The sequence below is a fragment of the Elgaria multicarinata genome, chromosome 5 (assembly GCF_023053635.1).
Source record: "Elgaria multicarinata webbii isolate HBS135686 ecotype San Diego chromosome 5, rElgMul1.1.pri, whole genome shotgun sequence".
In the NCBI taxonomy this organism is placed as follows: domain Eukaryota; kingdom Metazoa; phylum Chordata; class Lepidosauria; order Squamata; family Anguidae; genus Elgaria; species Elgaria multicarinata.
In genome coordinates, this window is record NC_086175.1 from 102,627,211 (window position 1) to 102,648,258 (window position 21,048).

The following is a 21,048-nucleotide window of genomic DNA, read 5'->3' on the forward strand; positions in this document are numbered from 1 at the left end:
GAAAAAGTATTACCATTTGTGAATAGTGAAGCCAACACTAATGGCAACATCTGTAAAGACAGGGAGTTAGTTGAATAGTCAACCGTTGGTTATTGTGTTGTCTGTCGGGCAAAAACCACCCCACAGTTGACTATTTTCCCAAACTAACCAATGGAGAAAAACATTGCTCTGCAGCGTTGACTAGTACAACCGTTGGTTAGCATGTTGTCTGTCGGCCTCCGTGGATTATTTCACCCTGTTGAGTTGACTGTTTTGGCTGCCTACAGAGTCCTCCAGCAAGAGGGAACAAAGCAGTGGCTGCCACTCTAGTCCAACTAGTAGAACTTGCAATGGCTGATGGGATACCAGCGGGAGGACTGAGGTGGAGAGTGGGTAGGGGATGTGTCAAACACACAGCTGATTGTGTATTTGATTGACTGGGGTTAATCCACTCCACGGTTGATTATAATCATGTCATGAGGGGAGTACCCCCTTGATAATCAACCCTGGAGTTGACTATTAACCCACCACTGACTACTGTGTTGTCCAAATGCAGCCATATACTGTGTACTCATATAACAAGCAACTATAGAGGCAGTGTGATATTTCTGCCAAGTAATTCTGAACACATCTTTTCAATTAAGGCAGGTCAAATAGAAGTATTATTATGCATTTATACCGTATTTCTTCGATTCTAAGGCGCCATCGATTCTAAGGCGCACCCCATTTTTAGAGCTGTTACTTTAGGGGAAAAAGTGTGTCTTAGAATCGAAGAAATATGGTAGCAGGGGTGGAAGAAAGATCTATAGTAGATTGGGATCCAGTGTGGATCTCTGGCTGATCTGCAAGGGTTTCCAACTATCGCCTGCCTAATGAGGGCAACAACAACAAATGCTCCATTCCCCCATGCCATCACCCATTTAGGCAGCTAAAATGAAGAAAGCATGAAGGGCAGGGGGTGGGGGAGGAGTAGGAACTAAGGCAGTATGCTTAGCTCCGTTATTAAAAACATTCCTAGGCTGAGCATGTGCACAGTGTGAACCTGTTCCTCTAACTGTGTTCTAGCTTCCTGAGCCTCTACTTTTCACTTGACTTCAGTTGGTGGGCCTTGATGCTCCAATAAAAAATGACATCTTAAGTCTGCCTACCCCTGATTTTGGAAATAACATCTTGTCAAATCAAAAGGGCAAAGCTATACTATTTTGACTATTTTGTGCCACAATAGATCAGAGGGCACTGAGGCACATAAGCACCCTCAATGCACATGCAAGGATTTATGCATCCTCTGTTGTGACTTGAGGCATCTGAATTCTGTGGTGGTATCCCAAGAGGCTTTTCTATTTTCATTCTAACAAGGGACAAAAAAATTTATTTTGACATAACAAAAGGGAAAGAATACTATTTCTGATGCCATTCTGATACTTTATATTATTCTTTATTACACCAAAATGCAGAAATTGTTGGTGACAGGATGATAGAAAATGTATGCCAATAGAGACAAAGCTCTACACCGTTCTTAATGAAATTTGAAACAGCCAGCACAAAAGATTAACAATTTAGGGGCTGACATGAAGATCATCAAAATCTAGTATAACTTCAATTGGCAAATATGTGTATTCTATATAAAATAGCTATAAATCCTATTCAAGGACAAACTAACCTTTTTTTGAATTCTGGTTACTATGCTAACAGATGTGTGTGTTGAAGAAAGAGAGGCAAAAGGTAATACAGAAAGCTTTTACTTACAGGAATGCAGTGCAGCTCAATCTTTTTTGTTTTTAAGGTGCAGTGATTTCAGCATCTAAAATGTAACTTCAGGCACTCTGAAAAGAAACAGGTTAAAATCTCTTTCAGTTATAATTGCTATTTCAGATTTAATTAAAAATTAAACTTTCATAATGTTTCACCATCCAAAGCAATGCATTATCAGTCAAGCATAGCTTCTTCTTCTTTTTTTAGTTAGACAAGCTTTTTCCAAAGTAGTTTGTAATGAAGAAAGGAAATAAAGAAGGCAATTCAGAATAGAAAAATATAGCTCTGCAATAAAGGATCCCAAATAGTGTGGCAAAAAGGGATGGGTGGGGTGGAGGGACCTCCTGCACCCCTATATCAACAATCTAACTTATTAAAAGGAATCAGGCATTACAATTTCAAAAAGACAGATGAAATTGCATACCCATGATTGTGAGAGGAATGAGAAACACACACACACACACACACACGGGACATTTTAGGACAAAGCTGTAATGAAAGAGTGTTTGTGCTTTTAAATAGTGTCAAGCAATACATGAGAAAAGTTCAAGTTTTATAGATTTGCTGTTGGCTTCAATGCTGATGTGGAATACAAACACATCCCCATTTTTTTTAAAGTATGTTTTAGAGAATGTTTAAATTTCAAACTCTTGCACAGAAATGAAAAACAAGACATGGTGTCGCCTACAATTTTGTTCAAAACAACGTTGTAAATCTCCTTTCTCATGCAAAATACAGAGGAGTTCCGCAAGAGATCAAATGAATGCTTAGGGTTGCTTAGGATTGTTTTTACCACGGGGAAGGATGTGAAATATATTTCAAATAAGCACAATTGGAATGGTGGTGTTAAATGTTTCTGGGGTTATTATGCTATAAACACAAAAGTAAATATTAAGGCAATGGTAGGAGTTTATGGTTTTATATATAACCTAAATAAATAAAACAATAAGTACCATTGGGGGGGGGGGGGAGAGAATAAAAAAGAAATCAAGCCTAAAATGCTACAACATGTTAACTGGATTTTGACTACCTACAACTCAGCAAGAATAAAATATGGCAGCAGAAATGCCTCCTACACAAGCAGCAACATTATGCAAAGGCAATTCACACAACCACAGGTTTGGGGGGGAATATGCAAGATGGTCTGAAAATTCTCCTGATGGAGTGGTCATGGAATTACATATTTATGTGGCCATGTCTAGAGTTTGCAACTGGCATATTTATTTTCTGGTCTGTAGAAAAAGAACTAAAGTTAGTGGTGGGGCACTAAAATGTGGCTATGCATTGAATAATGTATGTTTATCGCTTCCCTGTGCACACAAAGACAGCCTTCACGCAGTAAAGTATGTATTGCAATAAATTCACCGTCACATGGATCTTATCATTACAGCTTTTTCCATCCAAAATCTTGCATGTAATCATGTGCACTTAACATTGACTTCAATGAAATGCAGTCTGAAATTGGTTTCATGTCCTGACTTTCTGTATTAAAAGCTTGTTGTGCCAATCCTACATTTTGGTTGAGCATCGTTCATAATACTGATATCTATAGTCACAGAGGCAAAATCCCTCTCTTTTTATGTTTTGCTCTTTATTGGTGACTTAGGGTATAACAGGCAGAATTCTATCATACTTTGTCAGAGTTAATAAAGGCAGATGAGCCATCCATTTCATGCTCTCCAATGAATGGTCTATTTAGTTATTCTTCTCCACCACCATTGTATCTCCACAGAGTCATCTAAAGGATGTTTGCAGATGGCCAAAGTCCTATTACATTTAGGCCATGAGAAGAAAACATAGGTAACTTAATAGCCTGTTGTGACCACTTTGTATGACACTTCACAAATAACATGGATATATCCATGTCGATTTCGATGCCACAGTTCAGGATTAGACAGCCTGGTGCTCTCCAGATGTCTGGACTACAAGTCCCATCAGCTTCAGCCAACATGGACTGTGGACAAGGATTATAGGAGTTGTAGTTGAAAACATCTGGAGGGCACGAGGTTGCTTACTCTGGACATAGTTGATTCAGGTCCATTTGATGAAACTTGAGTCTTTCGGCTTGTCTAGTTATAATGGATACATTTCAGTTTGTACAGCCTGAGAACATAGACAGGATTCTTGGAAACATGAGACCAATTTCATTATTATTTTATTTAAAAAAATATATTTCTAGGCCATCGCAAGGCAGCTTACACAATAAAATTCCATATAATGAAATCCTATAACAATGATAAAACAGCCAAAATTAATAAAATCAACAAACACCAGCAGTAAAACATCTAGTCCAGATGGTAACAGAATCTAAAACATAATTGCAGCTAAAAATCCAGAAACAGTACACTATAATATACTCAGAAAAAGGCTAGAGAAAACAAGCCTTAGAGAAAACAAGGGCCTTCCTGAAACCTTGCAAAGATAGGGGAGGACAGACTCCTGATGACAACTTATTTTAGAGGCATAGGCCACTGCAGAAAAGGCCCTCTTAAGTGCTTTCAAAGGTGAGAAGGGCTTTTGTTGGAGCCCCATGCACAGTGCATTACAGGAGTCCAGCCTGGATGCCACTGTACATGGATCACAAGGGCAAGATTCATCTTCTCCAGATAGGGCCACAGCTGGCACACCAGCTTATGCTAGTAAAACCTCCCTGGACACCACAGCCCCCGAGTTCCCCCTGTTAGCACAGGGTCTTGGAGGACTTCTAAACTGCACACTTAGTTTTTCAAGGGGAGTGCAACCTTATCTAAGAGCAATTATAAATCCCCATCCAAAGTAGTTGGTTTCCCAGCCCACAGTAGTCTGGATTAAGAGTCAGCTTGTTCACCTTCATCCACCACAAAACTGCCTCTAGACTAGGGATGTCTGTTGTGGCTGGATCTGGCCCTTTTGGGGCTCGATGGACCCCTGCGGTGACTCCGTCTCAGCTCACCTTTGCGAGCTGAGCCTTGGGCTTGTTCCCAAAATCCAGGAACTTCATCCAGGGGGATGGGGGGAAGGTGTCCTGTAAATTTCAATTTCCACAAATTATAGTTATAGTTTCCTCAAATTCTGGGGAGGGGAGGAAACCCTGATAGGTCCCTTTATGCCTCCCTGCTGCTGCCATTGCACAACCCTCACTCTAAACCTGCCCATGCCAACTCCAGTGGGGGTTATCCAGGCTGGAGTTGGCACCAATAGGGAGAAAGGGGGGTTGTGTGGTGGTGGCAACAGGGAGGGAGGGCAAAGCCATGACAGAACCCTCCCTCCCTAGCACTGCCTCTGTGCAACACTCCCTCTCTCCCTGCTGATGCCAAGTCTGGCCTAGAAACCCCCCTTGGAGTTGGCGCCATTAGGGAGAGAGGTAGGGTCGCATGGCAGCAGCAACAGCGAAGTCACCACCACTGCACAATCCTCCCTCCCTATTGCCACTGCTGCTGCCCAACAATGGAAAATCTGCCAGCTGGCTCGGATTGTTGTGGACCAATTCAAATCAGCTGGCAGAACTTGAAACAAAGCCCAGGGGCTGAGTTGACGGAGATCTATTGAGCTCCACCACCTAACTGTATTCCTCCGACATCCCTACTCTAGACACCCGTTTAAGAGTTCTACAGTATCCCTGGGATATACAGATAGAAACAAGAATTAAAGCTGGGTGTTATCCACATAGGGATGACACTTCAACCCAAACCTCCTGATGACTTCCCTCAGCAGTTTTATGTAGATGTTAAAAACCATGGGGAACAAAATTGTACTTTGCACCACCTTATAGACTAGTGGCTATGGGGTGGAACAGAAGTCTCCCAGCACCACCTTCTGAGACCACTGCTCCAGGAAATACCAAAACTATCTTAACATCATGCTTCCTAAGTTCAATCAAGTTAAGGGATCCAGAAGTATACCATGCTCAATGGTACTGAAAGCTGCCACGAGGTCCAGAATAGCCAACAGGGTTGCACTCTCCTCCCATCTATTCTGTGGCACACATCATCAACCAAGCAGGTTACAGTGTGGGTCATATACCAACAGAATCCCAATCCCATCTCAGGTGCCCAACACCAAATACAGTCTGATAGTGTACTGATCAGGAAGATGAAAGCTCTATACACCAAAGCTACCCCTGGCATGTGTATGCTTAACCCTTACCCTACCCAGCTTAAAAGCAGTCAGGAAGGAAATAGCAAAGTAAGTATTGGTATTCATGAATACTTTACAACGGGTTGTGATGTCAATATGCTTAAAATAATCAGTTGTAAGACCTTTGCTGGGTTTTAAAAACAACAACAAGAACAACAACCTCTGAACCACAGATAATCCCAGGCCAGTCTCCAATATTCCATTCTCGGGCAATGTGTTGGAATGTGTGGTGGCATCCCAGCTCCATGTGTTTCTCAATGAGGCAGGTTTCCTAGACCTGTTTCAATCTGGTTCCAGGCATGATTATGAGACAGAAATTGCTTTGGTTGCCAGGGTGGATGACCTACTCATGAAATTGGACAGAGGGAATGTTTAATTGTTTAATTATTACATTTCTATATCACCCAATAGCTGAAGCTCTCAAGAATGTGTCCCTGTTGGTACTGTTGGATCTGTCTGCAGCTTTAGATAAGATCAGCCTTGGTGTATTTCTGCCCTACCTAGCTGGGACTTTGGAATTTTAACAACAGTTTAATAAATCGCAGAACTTTGCTGAGTTGTAAACCACTGCCTTACTTTCCAATCAGTACTTTGGAATTCACTTGAGGAAAAAGTGTCATTAAAATATAGTCAACTAATCATTTTCTGGATATTCACTCTTTCTGCATTTATGGCAAAATCTCTTTATCTCAATGGATATTTAATTAAAAAATCTCTACATTATAATTATCAGAGGACTAAATCTTAGGACAACATATGTCCAGGAAAACCCCTCATACATCTCATGTCAATGTCAGAAAATTGTACAAATTCTTCCCAGAATTTGATTCAGAACAGGTAAGCACACTGTAAGCCGGAGCTGTATGTTTGAAGGGGAAAAGAAAGAAATGCTGCATTGGACATCTCATTTTAATTTAGTTTTAGTCTTTTGCAGTGATCAATGTGTGTAACCCTGTGATATAGTTCATAGCCCTTACAGCATATTCCTAAAGGGCAGGGCATAACATTTTAAAATAAATATAAGCTCTATTCTTGTCTTGGTAACTGCAACAAAACTTAACCATGTGAATTAGCAAATATTTCCTTAGATTTCCTAGAAAATCCTCTAGGACTTTTATTCATGGCTATAACAAAGGTAAATGCACATACATGCAGATAATCTTTTGAAAGAGTTAAATTTATGTAAATCTGATAAATTAAGTACTAACTTATAAGTTTATAAATAGGGTCTCCAAAACATAGTCCCTTATTGCTCCAATGACCAACCCAGTTTACACTGTCAAACGTTACGTCTTTCAAGCCGTGAAGTAGTTTGTTTTATTTTTAATTATTCTTACAGAGGCATTTATTATTATTATTATTTATTATTATTTATTTATATAGCACCATCGATGTACATGGTGCTGTACAGATAACACAGTAAATAGCAAGACCCTGCCGCATAGGCTTACAATCTAATAAAGTTGTAGTAAACAATAAGAAGGGAAAGAGAATGCAAACAGGCACAGGGAAGTGTAAACAGGCACCGGGAAGGGTGAAGCGAGCAGTAAGCAAGACAAAGTGTTTATCAAAACAATTGGTTATTAAAGATGCAGATCTGAATGCAAGCAGATAGAATGGGGACTAAAAAGTATAACCCACCCACCCCATTACCCCTTTATCATGGTAGAATACTTTCCCCCCTGTTGGACCTTAACTAAACACGCACGGTTGTGCGTGTTTAAATATAATGGTTGTTTCACAAGAATTGTGTCATCAGAATATCTACACCCACAGAACAACACTTATATCAATCTCAGTTTCCCCAAGATATTAAGATTTTACTAAGAAGATGTTCAGGAAGTCCAGTTAGTGCAGCACAGTAACAACTAACTCCCTTAAGTTTAATGGATGTGTAGAAGACCTGGATGGTTATTGCAAAACATGCTAAAGCACTCTTTATGGCTGCTGATGAGGTGGGACTGAGCATTTTTTTTACAATACCTCTTGACACTTTCCTCGTACACAGGGTGATGACGATAATCAAGCTGGCTGCAGAAAAACTATAATATTGCAGTATTCCAACTGTTTTCTTGCACAAGCTGTCCCTAGATCCTGTTTATGTTCCCAAAGAACAGGAACAGTTGACAGCATGCAGCTTTTGAGAGGCCTTGCCCAAATAATTCTTTTACTAAAGATATAAATTTTTTGTATGGCAAAATTGAAGCTGACATTCTGAGAGTCTTCAATACATATTGCAAGCTTTGCTTAGATTCTTCGTGCCATTATAGAATGGAAGGTTCTCAGATTCATTCCAACATTCATAATGTCATGCTCTTTACAATCTCCCATGCCTCAAATTATCTGATAGGCATAAAATAATAATTTCAGTAAATAAACACATTGCACCACAAAAGCACAGCAGCAACTTTGTGTCTGCTGTGCTCTATAAATGTTTCAATATGACTAGTGTTATACTTCATTGGGAAACTAGGTGGATAGAGCAAATGTGCAGGATTATTTGGATTTTAGCAAGGCCTTTCACACAGTCCCAACAAAGGAAATACGTAGAGAATTATAGTCTAGATAAAAATAATAAAACAAAAAAATAATATGACAGGATGAAAATTAATTGTCCAAGAGGAAAATCAAGACAAATCAAAGTGGGAATCAGTATTTACATAATAATGAATGGAATTCATTATCAATTGGTACAATACTCAAATGGAGGACTTTTACAAGCATGCCTAAGCATGCCTAAGAATACAAGAAAAGATTGCCCTTTCTTCGCCTATATCTATTAAAAGACTAATAAATATATACTAATAGTACTAGCATGTATAGCTGCTGTATTGCTGTCTGTTCCACCTAATGGAATTTCCTGAAGGCCCTTAGGCAGAAGTGGGAAACTTGTGTCCCTCCAGATGTTCTGCCTACAACTCCCATCAGCCCTAGCAAAGATAGCCAATGCTGAGGGAAGATGAGAGACGTAGAGGACTACAAGCTGCCATAAGGTCACTATGATAGAGAATATATTTCTCCTTTTTTCCTAGCACAACTTTGCTCCTGACAACCACACTGTTTCTGAAATGTTTGATTCAATAGAACTAATCAGCAACTGTTACTGTTACACAAGGGAGAAAATCAGGAAAGGAACCTCTCGTTTGGATTACTGCAATGCGTTATACGTGGGGCTGCCTTTGAAAACGGTCCGGAAACTTCAACTGGTACAAAATAGGGCAGCACGTTTACTAACAGGCACTGGCCGACAAGACCACATTACGCCAGTCCTTTTCCAGCTTCATTGGCTACGAGTCCAGGTCCGGGCCCGATTCAAAGTGCTGGTATTAACATTTAAAGCCCTAAACGGCTTGGGGCCAGGTTATCTGAAGGAACGCCTCCTCCCATATGTACCTGCCCGGACCCTAAGGTCATCCTCAGGGGTCCTTCTCCGTGAGCCCCTGCCCTTGGCACCTACATTATATGCTTTTAGACACCAGGTCAAGACCTTTTTATTCTCCCAGCATTTTAACAGTCTATAAATAAATTTTAACTTGGTGTTTTAAATTTGTAATTTTGCATTGCTGCTGTTTTTATCTGGTTGAGCTTTTATATTGTATTTTATATTATGGTTTTATACTGTTGTTTTATACTTTGATGTTTTTAATTTTTGTGAATCGCCCAGAGAGCTCCGGCTATTGGGCGGTATAGAAATGTAATAAATAAATAAATAAATAAATAAAGTGCATTCTGAGCAGCAGACCTCACACCCAGCACTACTTTGGAAAGTGCCACAGTTTCAAAACCAGTTTACCATGTGACTTTGGGGGAATTGGGATGCTTCTGGGTTCATAAAACTATTTGCCTAGTTCTCCAGGCCTCAGCTAACATTCTCACTGAAACCATTACCCTTATATAAGTTCCCTTCTGGAATTTGTCATTAAAATCGCTTGACTTCTATATTAGATTTAGTGGGCTCTGAGGATTACTTCTGCAATCCGCCGCTATTGGCTATGGCGTATCTACCTCCTCCCTGCGCAGAATGCTAACACCCAATTTTAAAAGGAATCTCCTACTCTTCTACACTGAAATGTGATCTCCTGGCTTTTATTCCGGTCAACTTTTCCATCATTAATATTTCCTAATATTATTGGCCATAAGCCTTGAGAAATCAAAGCTGCTAAATTAAAGTGGAACTCCTTCCAAGACCTCAGTTCCTTTGCATATGAATATAAAAACTTCACCAAAGTCAACATTTGATACCTCAGATCTAGTAGATAGCTCAATTTGGTAGCGAGTCTCTTTGTCAGCAAAATAAACAACACATGACTAGAACAGAGATTTCAGCATTTGTTTTGTTTCTGTATTAAAATGGATTTAGATATAACTTTAAAGCATGGCACATTAATGTTCTTGCCTAGAATCCAGAAACGTATTTTAGACATGTCTAAGGAGTTGACCTCATCCAGTAGAGCCTTAGACTCATTGCTTTGAGCAACTGTCCTCCATGCCACATTGCAAACTGGTTTTGAAAGTAATGCTTCACTGCCAAAACTCAAAAGCTTCAATGGGAGCATGGGAAGTTTTTTATTAATTCTATTTCATTTCTATACCAACCAATAGGCAGCACTTTGAATTGGTCTTGGGAACATACAGACACCCAATGCAAGTGGGCCAGAATTGGTGTTATATGTTCAGACCTCCTGGTCCCTTCTATCAATCTAGCCACTGCATTTCGCACAAGCTGCAGCTTCTGAACAGTCTTCAAAGACAGCATTGCAGTAATCTAACTTGGTGGTCACCAGAGCATAGGGGCATATAGGGGCATAGCTAGCCACCTACTGAAGCTGGTAGAAGACACTCTGTGCCACTGAGACCACCTGAGCCTCAAATGACAAAGATGGGTTCATGAGAACCCCCAAGCTACGAATCTGCTTCTTCAGTGGAAGTACAATCCCATCCAGAATAAGATCCTCCATCCAGTCAGAAGAACCAAGCACTAACAGCATCTCAATCCTGTATGCACACTTGGCCATTATCCAGTCCAACTCAATAGTTTCATGTAGATGTTAAATGGCATGGAAGACAAACTGACCCTTGTGGAACCCCATACTGGAAAAACCACTGAGCTAAACAATATCCTCCAAACACCACCTTCTGGAGCCAACCATCCAAGTGAGAGTAAAACCACTGCAATGCAGAATCTCCCCCCTCCTAAACTCAGATACGTTAATTGTATATTTCTTTGGTTGTGGCCTATACTTTAGTAAACATTTAGTAATTTTATATAAATGCATGCAAAAATTATGTAATCCATTTTTTGTGGCTTTGATCCTTCATAGTAAAGCAATGGGGACAAGTGATTGGGTTTTCAAGATCTAGGGAGGAACATTTCTAAGGAAGAGTTGGATCTACAAGTTGTGAAACGTCCTAAATTTCATGAAGCCTTCCAGACTTGGTTTAACAATTGATTGACTGATTGCATTTTTACACTGCCCAATAGCCGAAGCTCTCTGGGCGGTTAACAAAATACTCAAAGAAAACAAGATAACAGTATCTTGTTATAATGCTTGGAATTAGAGAATATTAGAGTTGGAACGGGCCTATAAGATAATTGAGTCCAACCTCCTACTCAATACAGGAATACTAAAGATATTGGAAAACTGTTTTGAGCAATAATAGACCTCATATTTTCATTCTGCAAAATAATATGACTAACTTTGCTTTCAAGCCATTTTTGTTTGAAGTAAATAAGATGCCTGGGTTACATGAAGCTTCTAACGATGTATGCATATTTATAATAGCTCACAAGCTGCTTAAAATGCAACAGAATCTCCATTTTACAGAGGAAAAAAAAACACAGAAAGCAAAAAGGATCTTGCACGACAGTGCAATTGGAATCTGCCCGTCTTAGTGCATGGCGAGTGCCCTAAGTAAACACTACCCTGACTCCCTAATTTCTCATAATGATCACAGTTGGTCCAAGCACTTCAGTGTGACTCTTGCTTTAAGTATACCGCCTGGATGGTACTGTATTTCAGTAGCCTATTACAGAATCTTTAATAACTTCCATGTTTTTCCACTTAACTCACAATGCCCAAATTAGCTTTCCTGATATTTAAGAACATAAGAGCCCTGCTCAATCAGAGCAGGAGCCCAACTAGTCTAGCAATCCATTTCCAAAAGTTGCCAGCCTAATGCCTGGTAAATTTTCAAGCAAGACATAGAAGCAACTCTTGTATGTCTGCATCTCCCTGTATTCACAGGTATAGAGCCTCTGTACTTGGTTCTATAGATAGACAGACAGACAGACAGATAGATATAAAGACAGCATCACAATGGCTTTCTACAGAAAATCAAATGCAAAATTTCAAACTAACTCCTCTTACCTTTCTCTTTGAAGTGTCCTTTACAAAATACTGCAAGGCTGGTTGGCCCCTGACCCTCACAGGGACAAATTTAGATCTTACTCTCAAAACACAGTATTTAAAAATGCTTCTTTCATTGGTGAACTGCAGGAGGAAAGTTATTTCTCTTTGCTCTAAACCACATGCAGCCCAGAAGGAGGAAGTCCCACACAGTAAATGTATACAGAACAGTTTCCTACCTCTGTGTGCTGTAGAAAATCCCACTGTGTTAAGTAGGGTTCTACTAAGGCCACTAAAACATATTACCCTATTAAACTCTCTGTTTCTTTATTGTTCTCCAAATGCTAATGAAATGTTCCAGTGTAGTGTTTATACTAGAGTACTTTAGAAAAGCAATATGCTAAAATGTTTCTCTTAAAGGGACAGCAGTTTTAAAAAGTGTGCTCCATGAAGCATCATACAAGTATTCCAAGCTTTCAAATGTGCAGGTGTGAATGAAACATAAGCCCTGTAGACTGGGACAAAGATAATTTTTAGTCTGTATAGCCCCTAATATATCACTGCCCCACCCCATGAGAGAATGGGGGCAGTAATAGCAGCAGAACAATCTGTATCAATTTAAGGCAGTGTTACATTTTATCTCAATGTATATTACCAACTTCTTCAAAGTTGTCCGATGCTTGGGATATTCAGTGTCTTCTTATGTGTGATTTTTCCTAAAATGTATAGTGGATATGCTATCTGCTTCAAAAACATATCATGTAGACTATCTATAGGTAGACAAAGGGATGCCAGAATTAATTATAAAACTGACAGGCACTTACAATATGAGTGGTTTTGTAACACTCCCCCTTCTTTCTTTATCCCTACTTTGTATTGTTTTATATAATGGTGTATCTTCTTGTTTTATATTGGTCTGTTGACTGTAAATAAAGAAATACAATACAATATAAGGTTAGTGTCCACTTAAAGAGGAAAAAATAGTTCCGAGACCTTTAACGTTTTTCAATACTGTGATGTATCATAAATACAGGGGGAATGCTGCTTTTTTTTTTCATTGAAATGTGAGATTCCTGCCTTATGCCACTTTTACATGTAACTTTTTGGAAGCTTTGTAGTTTGCATTCATTCCAGATATGTTCTACAGTTTCAAACTTCTTTAGTTTTACCACTAAAACTGATCCTGAAATTTTGGGAGACAGTCTTTTACTATCAGAAGAACAGTCAAGTACACATATGAACATTATTTAAGAGTTTCCATAAGTTCATTCAACACTAGCAGAATTTTCTAAACATTACTGCTATTATTATTTTTCTTTACAGAAGAAACAGGATAAAAGAGGAAAGGGAATTTAAAATTAGAGGGAACTAATAAAATTATATTTTGCTCATCCATTTACATTCAACCCAGTTTTTATTATTCTGATTACTTACACTTTTCCTTTAATACAAATATTATTACTTAAATTGCTGGGTTTGGAAAATTAACAATCTAGTCAATCTTTGGGTACTGATGAATACTAAATGAATAAAAATTACTAATCCTCATTGAATCTTATATTTTTGAAGAACCTTCAAGACTTTTCTATTAACAAAAAGGCTGGAAAGGTTATGTACAGACAATCATTTCAAAAGAACAGAATTGCCAACTAGTCTTGAACCACGATTGGGAGCTTTATACATGTATAAATTTAATGAGGGAGGAGGGAATAGCTGGCTCCAGGGGGAAAAGGCGGATCACTTCACTTTCCCATTCGTAATTCCTAATCACAATCACTGCTCCAAGTCAGTGAGGTGGTAAAATTAACAAAATCAAATTGGAAGCAGCTGTGGACTAGTCAATTTCAGTCCTAAATGAATCTTTAAAAGCAAGGAAATATTCATGGATTGTGAGGTACTAGTGCAATACAACAGCCTTCTATTTTTCCACAACTCATTCAGGTTTGTGGGTCACACTCATCTATCTTTTCATATAAACATTTAAAAAAAAACACCCTTTAAGAACAGTTCCAAAACTGCTCTAAACATGGGATGTGTGGTTGGGAGCAAATAACATGCAAGTAGAAGTTGGCTCACACAACAAGACTTCATCTTCTTCACCCCATGCAGCCCTGCACACACACCCCAAATCTGCTCCAGAGACTCTCCCAACCCTCTGGAGCAGATCTGTGGTATGCGTAGGGGGCTGCAGGGGAGAGGGGAAATCCGTTCTGCCAGCACTCTCCCTTCCACTGCAGAACGACACCATTGGATATAACTTTGTGTTTTATTCATCGTAGGCACCATCTGAAGAGAGCACACAAAAGTCATAGTAAAATGTGCATAAGTCTATTCTCAATAAATCTTTAAAAATAAATATTGAAGCAGTACTGGTAATGATGCTGGATGCCAGATCTTTTGTTTGTTTGTTTTTGAGGTTCTTCTTGAGGAATGTAGAAACCTACTACATTTGACCAGCGACTACTAAGGAACAGGGGAAAAAATAATTTTAGTTATTCTGGACTGCTTATAAGACTACGCCCAATGTTAAAGGAAGCGACATTTTGTGCAAAATTGTTGGTTTTGCAATTGCTAAGATGAAACAGTAAAGACAAAAACATAATTCCAAGATAAAAAACATTTCTCCTCACTGGCTATATGGGATCAGCCAAAACAAAGGAATTAAGTAATAACAGACACAAAACAGAACTCCAATAGTTTTAGGGCCAAAACTATTCATGACATGGAATTCTGCATCTATTTCCTTGGTTTGCTTTAAATGAAAAGCACCTACGGAAGGCTGTACCTGAGAGGGGGAAATGGTGAGTAAGGGGCTGCTTAACCTATTCCACCCTAAGTTTTCACTGCTAAAAACAGCTCCCAGTAGCTTTCATCCATGGGGGAAAGAAATGAGTGCCTGTATCTTTTCTCCTACAGGAACAAAACCAAATGGGATCCTTTTGGGTTTTTTTTTTAGTAAATAGCAGGAAGGAAATACTTGTGTAGCCCTTATCTATCACATTTCTACACCCAATCACAGTTTTCCATTTCTGTTTTTCATTAAAAAAAAAACTCTCTTGGGGAAAAGAGCCACATGTTTCCATATCATCTCTAGTTTGAACCTTTAAAAAATATAGGACATTAAATTCCTATACACAATTCCTTTAGTAATCCTATTAATATCAATACAATTAAGTATACACAGAAAACAATGTGTCAGCTCAGTTATATGATGTATTATATCAGTGGTTCTCAACCTTCCTAATGCCACGACCCTTTAATACAGTTCCTCATGTTGTGGTGACCCCCAACCATAAAATTATTTTTGTTCTTCTCTACATGATCCATTGTCATGGGATGGTTTGCTAATGAAAATAATACATAACAATAGCTTTAATAGTACAAAAGATGATACATGACATAGTTCAGTCAATACAATTTCCTAAAACCATCGGAAATATGTGTTTTCCGCTGGTCTTAGGCGACCCCTGTGAAAAGGTCATTCGACCCCCAAAGGGGTCCCGACCCACAGGTTGAGAACCGCTGCATTATATGATGCATTAAAAAGTCAGGTTTAAGGCATCTTAGGCCTCCTAAAGGATCCTTTTGGTTACACATTATCAAAAAAGGCAATCCCAATCACCCTTCAGCACAATTAGATGCCATCCCACATGCTGCTTAACCACAAAATGGTTAATGGAATGCATAATGCATTCCATTCTAAAATATATTGCAGGATGACCATACTGAGGATTAGTGCAAGCAAAAACAAGTCTCTATACTGATGTTAAGAAAAATAACTATAAAAGGCTTAATGAAGTGTATACCACCATGGTCAATACATGCCCCATACTATGGATTTTCGCTTATCCCTTGAGTATTTTGAGGGCTATTAATTTAGCTGTTTCTAGAAAATTCTTAACTACCCAATTCTAAAGCAAAACACAAAAGCATAAATAGAAGAGATCAGCATGAAGGTAAGTTTGTTGTTAGCAACACAGTAGAATGAGACACCAAGATACAAATGCACACAAATCTGTCCTGTTGGAATGAAAGGTTTGCATGCTAAGGAGGTGCTTTATGAATGGTTTCCAGCACTGCAGATCTGAATCTAATAGTCAGGAGACTGCAGCTAAACCCAGGCCCCCAGGCCCATCCTCTGTATGTATAAATAAGAGTATTTAAGTAAACGTTATAGTATCACACATCCTTGCAGATGGACATATATTATCAGGCAAGTGTTTTAAAAAAGCACAATCTGCTGCTGTGTTAACACTGCACATCGAAATCTTTAATCAATATCATCACTACAGTGGTTACCACAATACTCAATATGGAAAGGTTGAGTAAGGACTGACCATTGCCTATTCTGGATAGGTTTCTCTTTTCATATAATCCATCTCCACATACATGTGAATCGCCCAGGGAGTTTCAGTTATTGGGCGGTATAAAAATGCAATAAATAAATAAAATAATAAAATGTTTCTTCCATAATTTCAGTCGTCCTTTTTATCCCAGAAGGCCATTGGCACGTGAGCAAGTCTGTTGGGTGGAATGCTGTTTTTATCCTATTATTGCTGGGTATCTAGTGTGTTTTAGTCTTGTTTTTAATGAAGTTTTATTTATAATTGTGAGCCACCTTGAGTGCCATTTTATTTGGAAGGAAGGTGGCATGCAAATCAAATAAATAAATAAATAAATAAATAAATGCTTATTTGGAAGTAAGTCCAACTATATTCAATGGCGCTCACTCCCAGGTATTAGGTATAGTATTGCAGCCACTATCATTTAATATCCATGTTCTAGAAACTACAAATAAAAATTGCAGGCATCATTCTGTGGCTGGAATTCTTCATATGCCAATTAACCTTTGGGCTTATCCTAAAAGTCTTGTATGTCCACTGGTTCCCATCTCAACTCTTCCCTCCATGAACAAAGAATTTGCACCTATTCGACTTTCCAAATGGATCCAAGTGCATTCCCCTAGGCCTTTGCTTAAGATTTCATTATTCTTTATTTTCATTCTGCTTGAAGGTTATAGTTAAAATTACTAACTTTTTATTTGAACATTTATATTAAGCTGCTGAGATTTTTAGCAGCTTAGCAGACTTATTTCTATGTAAGAGAGTAAGCCTCTTAGATTCTGCACATGGGCTTCTCATCTAAAATGAAAGATTTTAGAAATGAATTGAAAGGTAACACCGACTTAATGATGCTTTTTAGACTAAGGACTCAGTGTCGATTTGTACTGAGTTCCACCAGATATATGCCTTCCTAAGCTCAGCCTCTCTCACACGCTTTGTCATCATTACCTCCAAATGAATGAAACAGCAATGCTTACACTGTTATAGGCCATTTGTACACCTGCCTTTTCCCCGGGATCGTCTCTGTGCATGCAAATGACACACAGGGGATCCCGGAAGCAGGCAGGGATGATCCCTCCATTTTCCTGGGATAATCCTTAGGTGTAGAAAGCGCCATAGTTACTGCACTTCAAGGATGTTTTCAGCTGAACCTCAAAATATTCTTTCTTGAAAGAAGAAAAAATCTTATTTGCGACTCAAGCAAGAAATTACTTCTAGGCCACAGTAACTAAATAATGAGCTTGAACCAAAGGTCTTGATATAAACAACCAAATGTTTGAGAAATGTTTGGCTTATAAAATTGCAATTCAAATGCATCTCTAGTTAAAACTAATTTAGTTTAAAGTTTTTTAAGAAACCCTGGGATATAATTCTAGATGATTATAATCTGCTCTCATAGTTAATTTATACAAGATTATTTGAAAATATTTCACAATAGGATAGACATTTACCAGAGAGAATGAAATATAAATAAAATAGCAGTAGCAAACAACAACAATATAATTCACTATCATTATTTATAAAATGTCTTAAGTAACTAGAAGATAAAATTAGCAAGGCCCTGCTTGCAGGCATGCAATCTAACAATAGCAACATAAACAAGAAAATTATTATTATTATTAATATTATTATTATTATTTAAAGAATATTGTTTTAACTGTTTTAATCATTTTTACTGCTTTTAAATTATATATTGTTTTAATTTGGTTCATGGTTTAATTTGTTTTTAGCTGTGTATATTTATTGTTTTATACTGTATGCTTTTATCTGTACGCCGCCCTGAGATCTTAATGATATAGGTTGGGATACAAACGGTTTAAATAAATAAATAAATAAATATTCTGGACTGTGGAGAATGAGGGACAAGAAGATGTATTCCCATTACTTCCAGGTAACAGAAATTAATTGTCACTTTTATGGGTCCACTGAATGCCCAAATCTCTCCAAAGCAGAAAACTCAAACATATTTCCAAAAACATAGGTGGTTTAGAATAAAACACTGATACATGAAGTATTAGTTCTTCATTGTAAATCCCTGAGGTGCAATCCTATGCCTATATATCTAAGAGTAAGCTCCAATGAATACACTGGGACTTCTGAGTGGACATGCATTAGAAGATTGTGCTGTTTGATCTTAGTTGCACAGAATTATTTGAGAACGACAATTATTTCATCTTACATTATCCAAGCCTGGTGAAATTCCTTTAGGACCATCTAATTTATTACAAGAAAGAATATAGTCCAAAAAGTCCAATGTTTAAAGACAGACCACCTGAATTTACTTTCACAAATGCATAAACAGAAGGACATGCCTTTTATGAGTGCCTCACAAAAATTACAGATAATATTTTCAAGTACGTTGGATCTCTTCTACCTCCCATCTACGTGCAATCTTCATAGATTATTTTTCTTGCTTGCCAGACAGATATACTTCTGCCAGTGATGTAGACCAAGACTCATTTTTCAGGCCAGCTTTCTCTTTTAGTGCTAAACCTATCCACTTGGGATTTTGCTAACTCACAATGGCATCTTTTACAACCCACCTGGACTGTTAGAAATGTGCCTGTTGTGTTTGCAGGACACATGGAAATGTGTAGTTGTCTAATAACTAGAACATTATGAGAATAGATGATAATAATGATGATGATATTGATGTAAATAAGCACATTATTATTATTTTCAATGTTACCATGTTTATATAAGTCTTGATTAAGACATACACATCACACCGTGAGTGAGGCATGATTGTTCCTATCATAAATGTTAACTCCTGTATTTGGATTTATTACAGAAACCACACCAGAACCTGTACTTCAAAATGATTACAGCATGCTTTTGAAACTTTGGCTTAGAAGGGATCAGGGAATGCTTATATAACTGCAACCATGCAACTAGTACTATCGCCCATTTCTTTGCCACCATGGCAAATTCAGAGGCGGCAGCAGGGGTTTCTGTGGGAACAACGCAGCCCCCAACCCCTGGAAAATGCCCAACCCTGGTGTAGTAGATGATACTAAGCTAGATGGACTAATGGTCTGACTCAGTATAAGGCAGCTTTTTTTGTTTCATCATAACCATAAGTAAACAGTGTGTTTTTGGCATGTATTTATAGTGGATTGTCAGTACATACCTATCAATGTGCCACATCTACACAAACATAATAGAAGACAGAGGTAAGTGAGAGGCAAGATCTGAGGTAACAAAATCAAGAGGAAGTATGGAGTTTCTAGTCTTGCCTGCTTTCATCTTGCCTCTGTACTTGGTCAGGAGAAGAAAAGAGGTAATAACCGTAATATCAATGTTTAGGCTTATTAATCATCCTCAGGCATTCATAATTTTTCTCCCGTTTTCCTTCTTGTTGCTGCTGATGCCATGCTTCCTTTTCCCCCAGGAGTACTTTGTGAATGGGATGAGAAGTGTCAGTGAATCATGGAGCATAATGTATTGCAAAACATGAGTATTACAGTTTTAAAATTCTGGCCCTGAGACTGCACAGTTAAGGGAGAACAAAAGGTGTGTCCATCCCTCCTCCACCAGCTATCTGTGCCCACCCCCTGAAAAGCCTCTGATGAGGGTTGTAGGCATCTTCTGAACTATGTGGAATGGAGCAGGGAAGACTGCTGGTGAAGGGGCGTGAATTGCCTAAAATCAGACTTCGGTCCTAAAATAAACTGACCTAAGGGGTTTACAGGAGACAGGTTTTCCTGCCCATCCCTCCTTTACCGGCAGCCCTTTGCCCCCCCCCCCCATCCTATGTTATTTGGAGGACTCCCTGAACAACAGGTGGCTGCAGGGGAGAGGAGGAAATGGGAAACTTTCTGCCCCTGAACTTCCTTTTAAGTAAGATTACAAGCCAATATATGTGGGTTAAATAGGCATGTTATCCAACTTTAAAGCAACAAAGTAAGGAAAATACATTCAAATTGAATTTACTGACATGTAAATGACACAAGATAAAACGTAGTCTGTTAAAGAAAATGTAGAAGATCAGCTACTTTCTGGAACCAAATGCTCAATGCTACATGCAATATCCCACACTGCTTGGCTACTTAAATGTAAACATCAAGGTGTTAAACCAGGTTTGTATGTTGGAATTAAGTCAGCACAATGAAATTTGCTTTTCAATAAGGGCATATTGGTGAACGTCTTCCCCTACATATCTACACACCTGATATTTCCTGCATAAAGCAAACTTCCTCATAACAACAATTCCTTCTTCAGAACACTGGACTTTTTTAAAAAAGATACACCTAAATTAATTCATACCTTTTAGGAGTTAATTTTTTTTAGGACTGACCAATTTTGTGTGTGCGTTTTTTAAAAGAAATATATATCTGTCAATTGAAACTATCAGTCTGTTCTGAACAGCTTTTAACACATTTAGATTTTTTGTCATAAAATATTCTATTTATTTCCCAGCAGCTGGTGTCAAAAAAGTTGTTGTTTTTAAATATTACTCTTAAATAAATAAAATCTGTTTTCATATTGTGTAAAATTAGTTTTGCCTGCTG

The 21,048-nt window shown here is 38.4% G+C and overlaps 1 protein-coding gene across 6 annotated transcripts in view; it reads right to left on the bottom strand.

Moving 5' to 3' along the window:
* Nucleotides 1-21,048, bottom strand: part of ZBTB20 (zinc finger and BTB domain containing 20) — a 584,371-nt gene that overhangs the window by 371,175 nt on the left and 192,148 nt on the right. For all 6 annotated transcript variants that reach the window (XR_010025479.1, XM_063126937.1, XM_063126938.1 and 3 more), the window contains one exon: nucleotides 1,726-1,802. The gene's annotated coding sequence lies outside the window, so the exon portion shown is untranslated. The remainder of the gene's footprint in view (nucleotides 1-1,725; nucleotides 1,803-21,048) is intronic.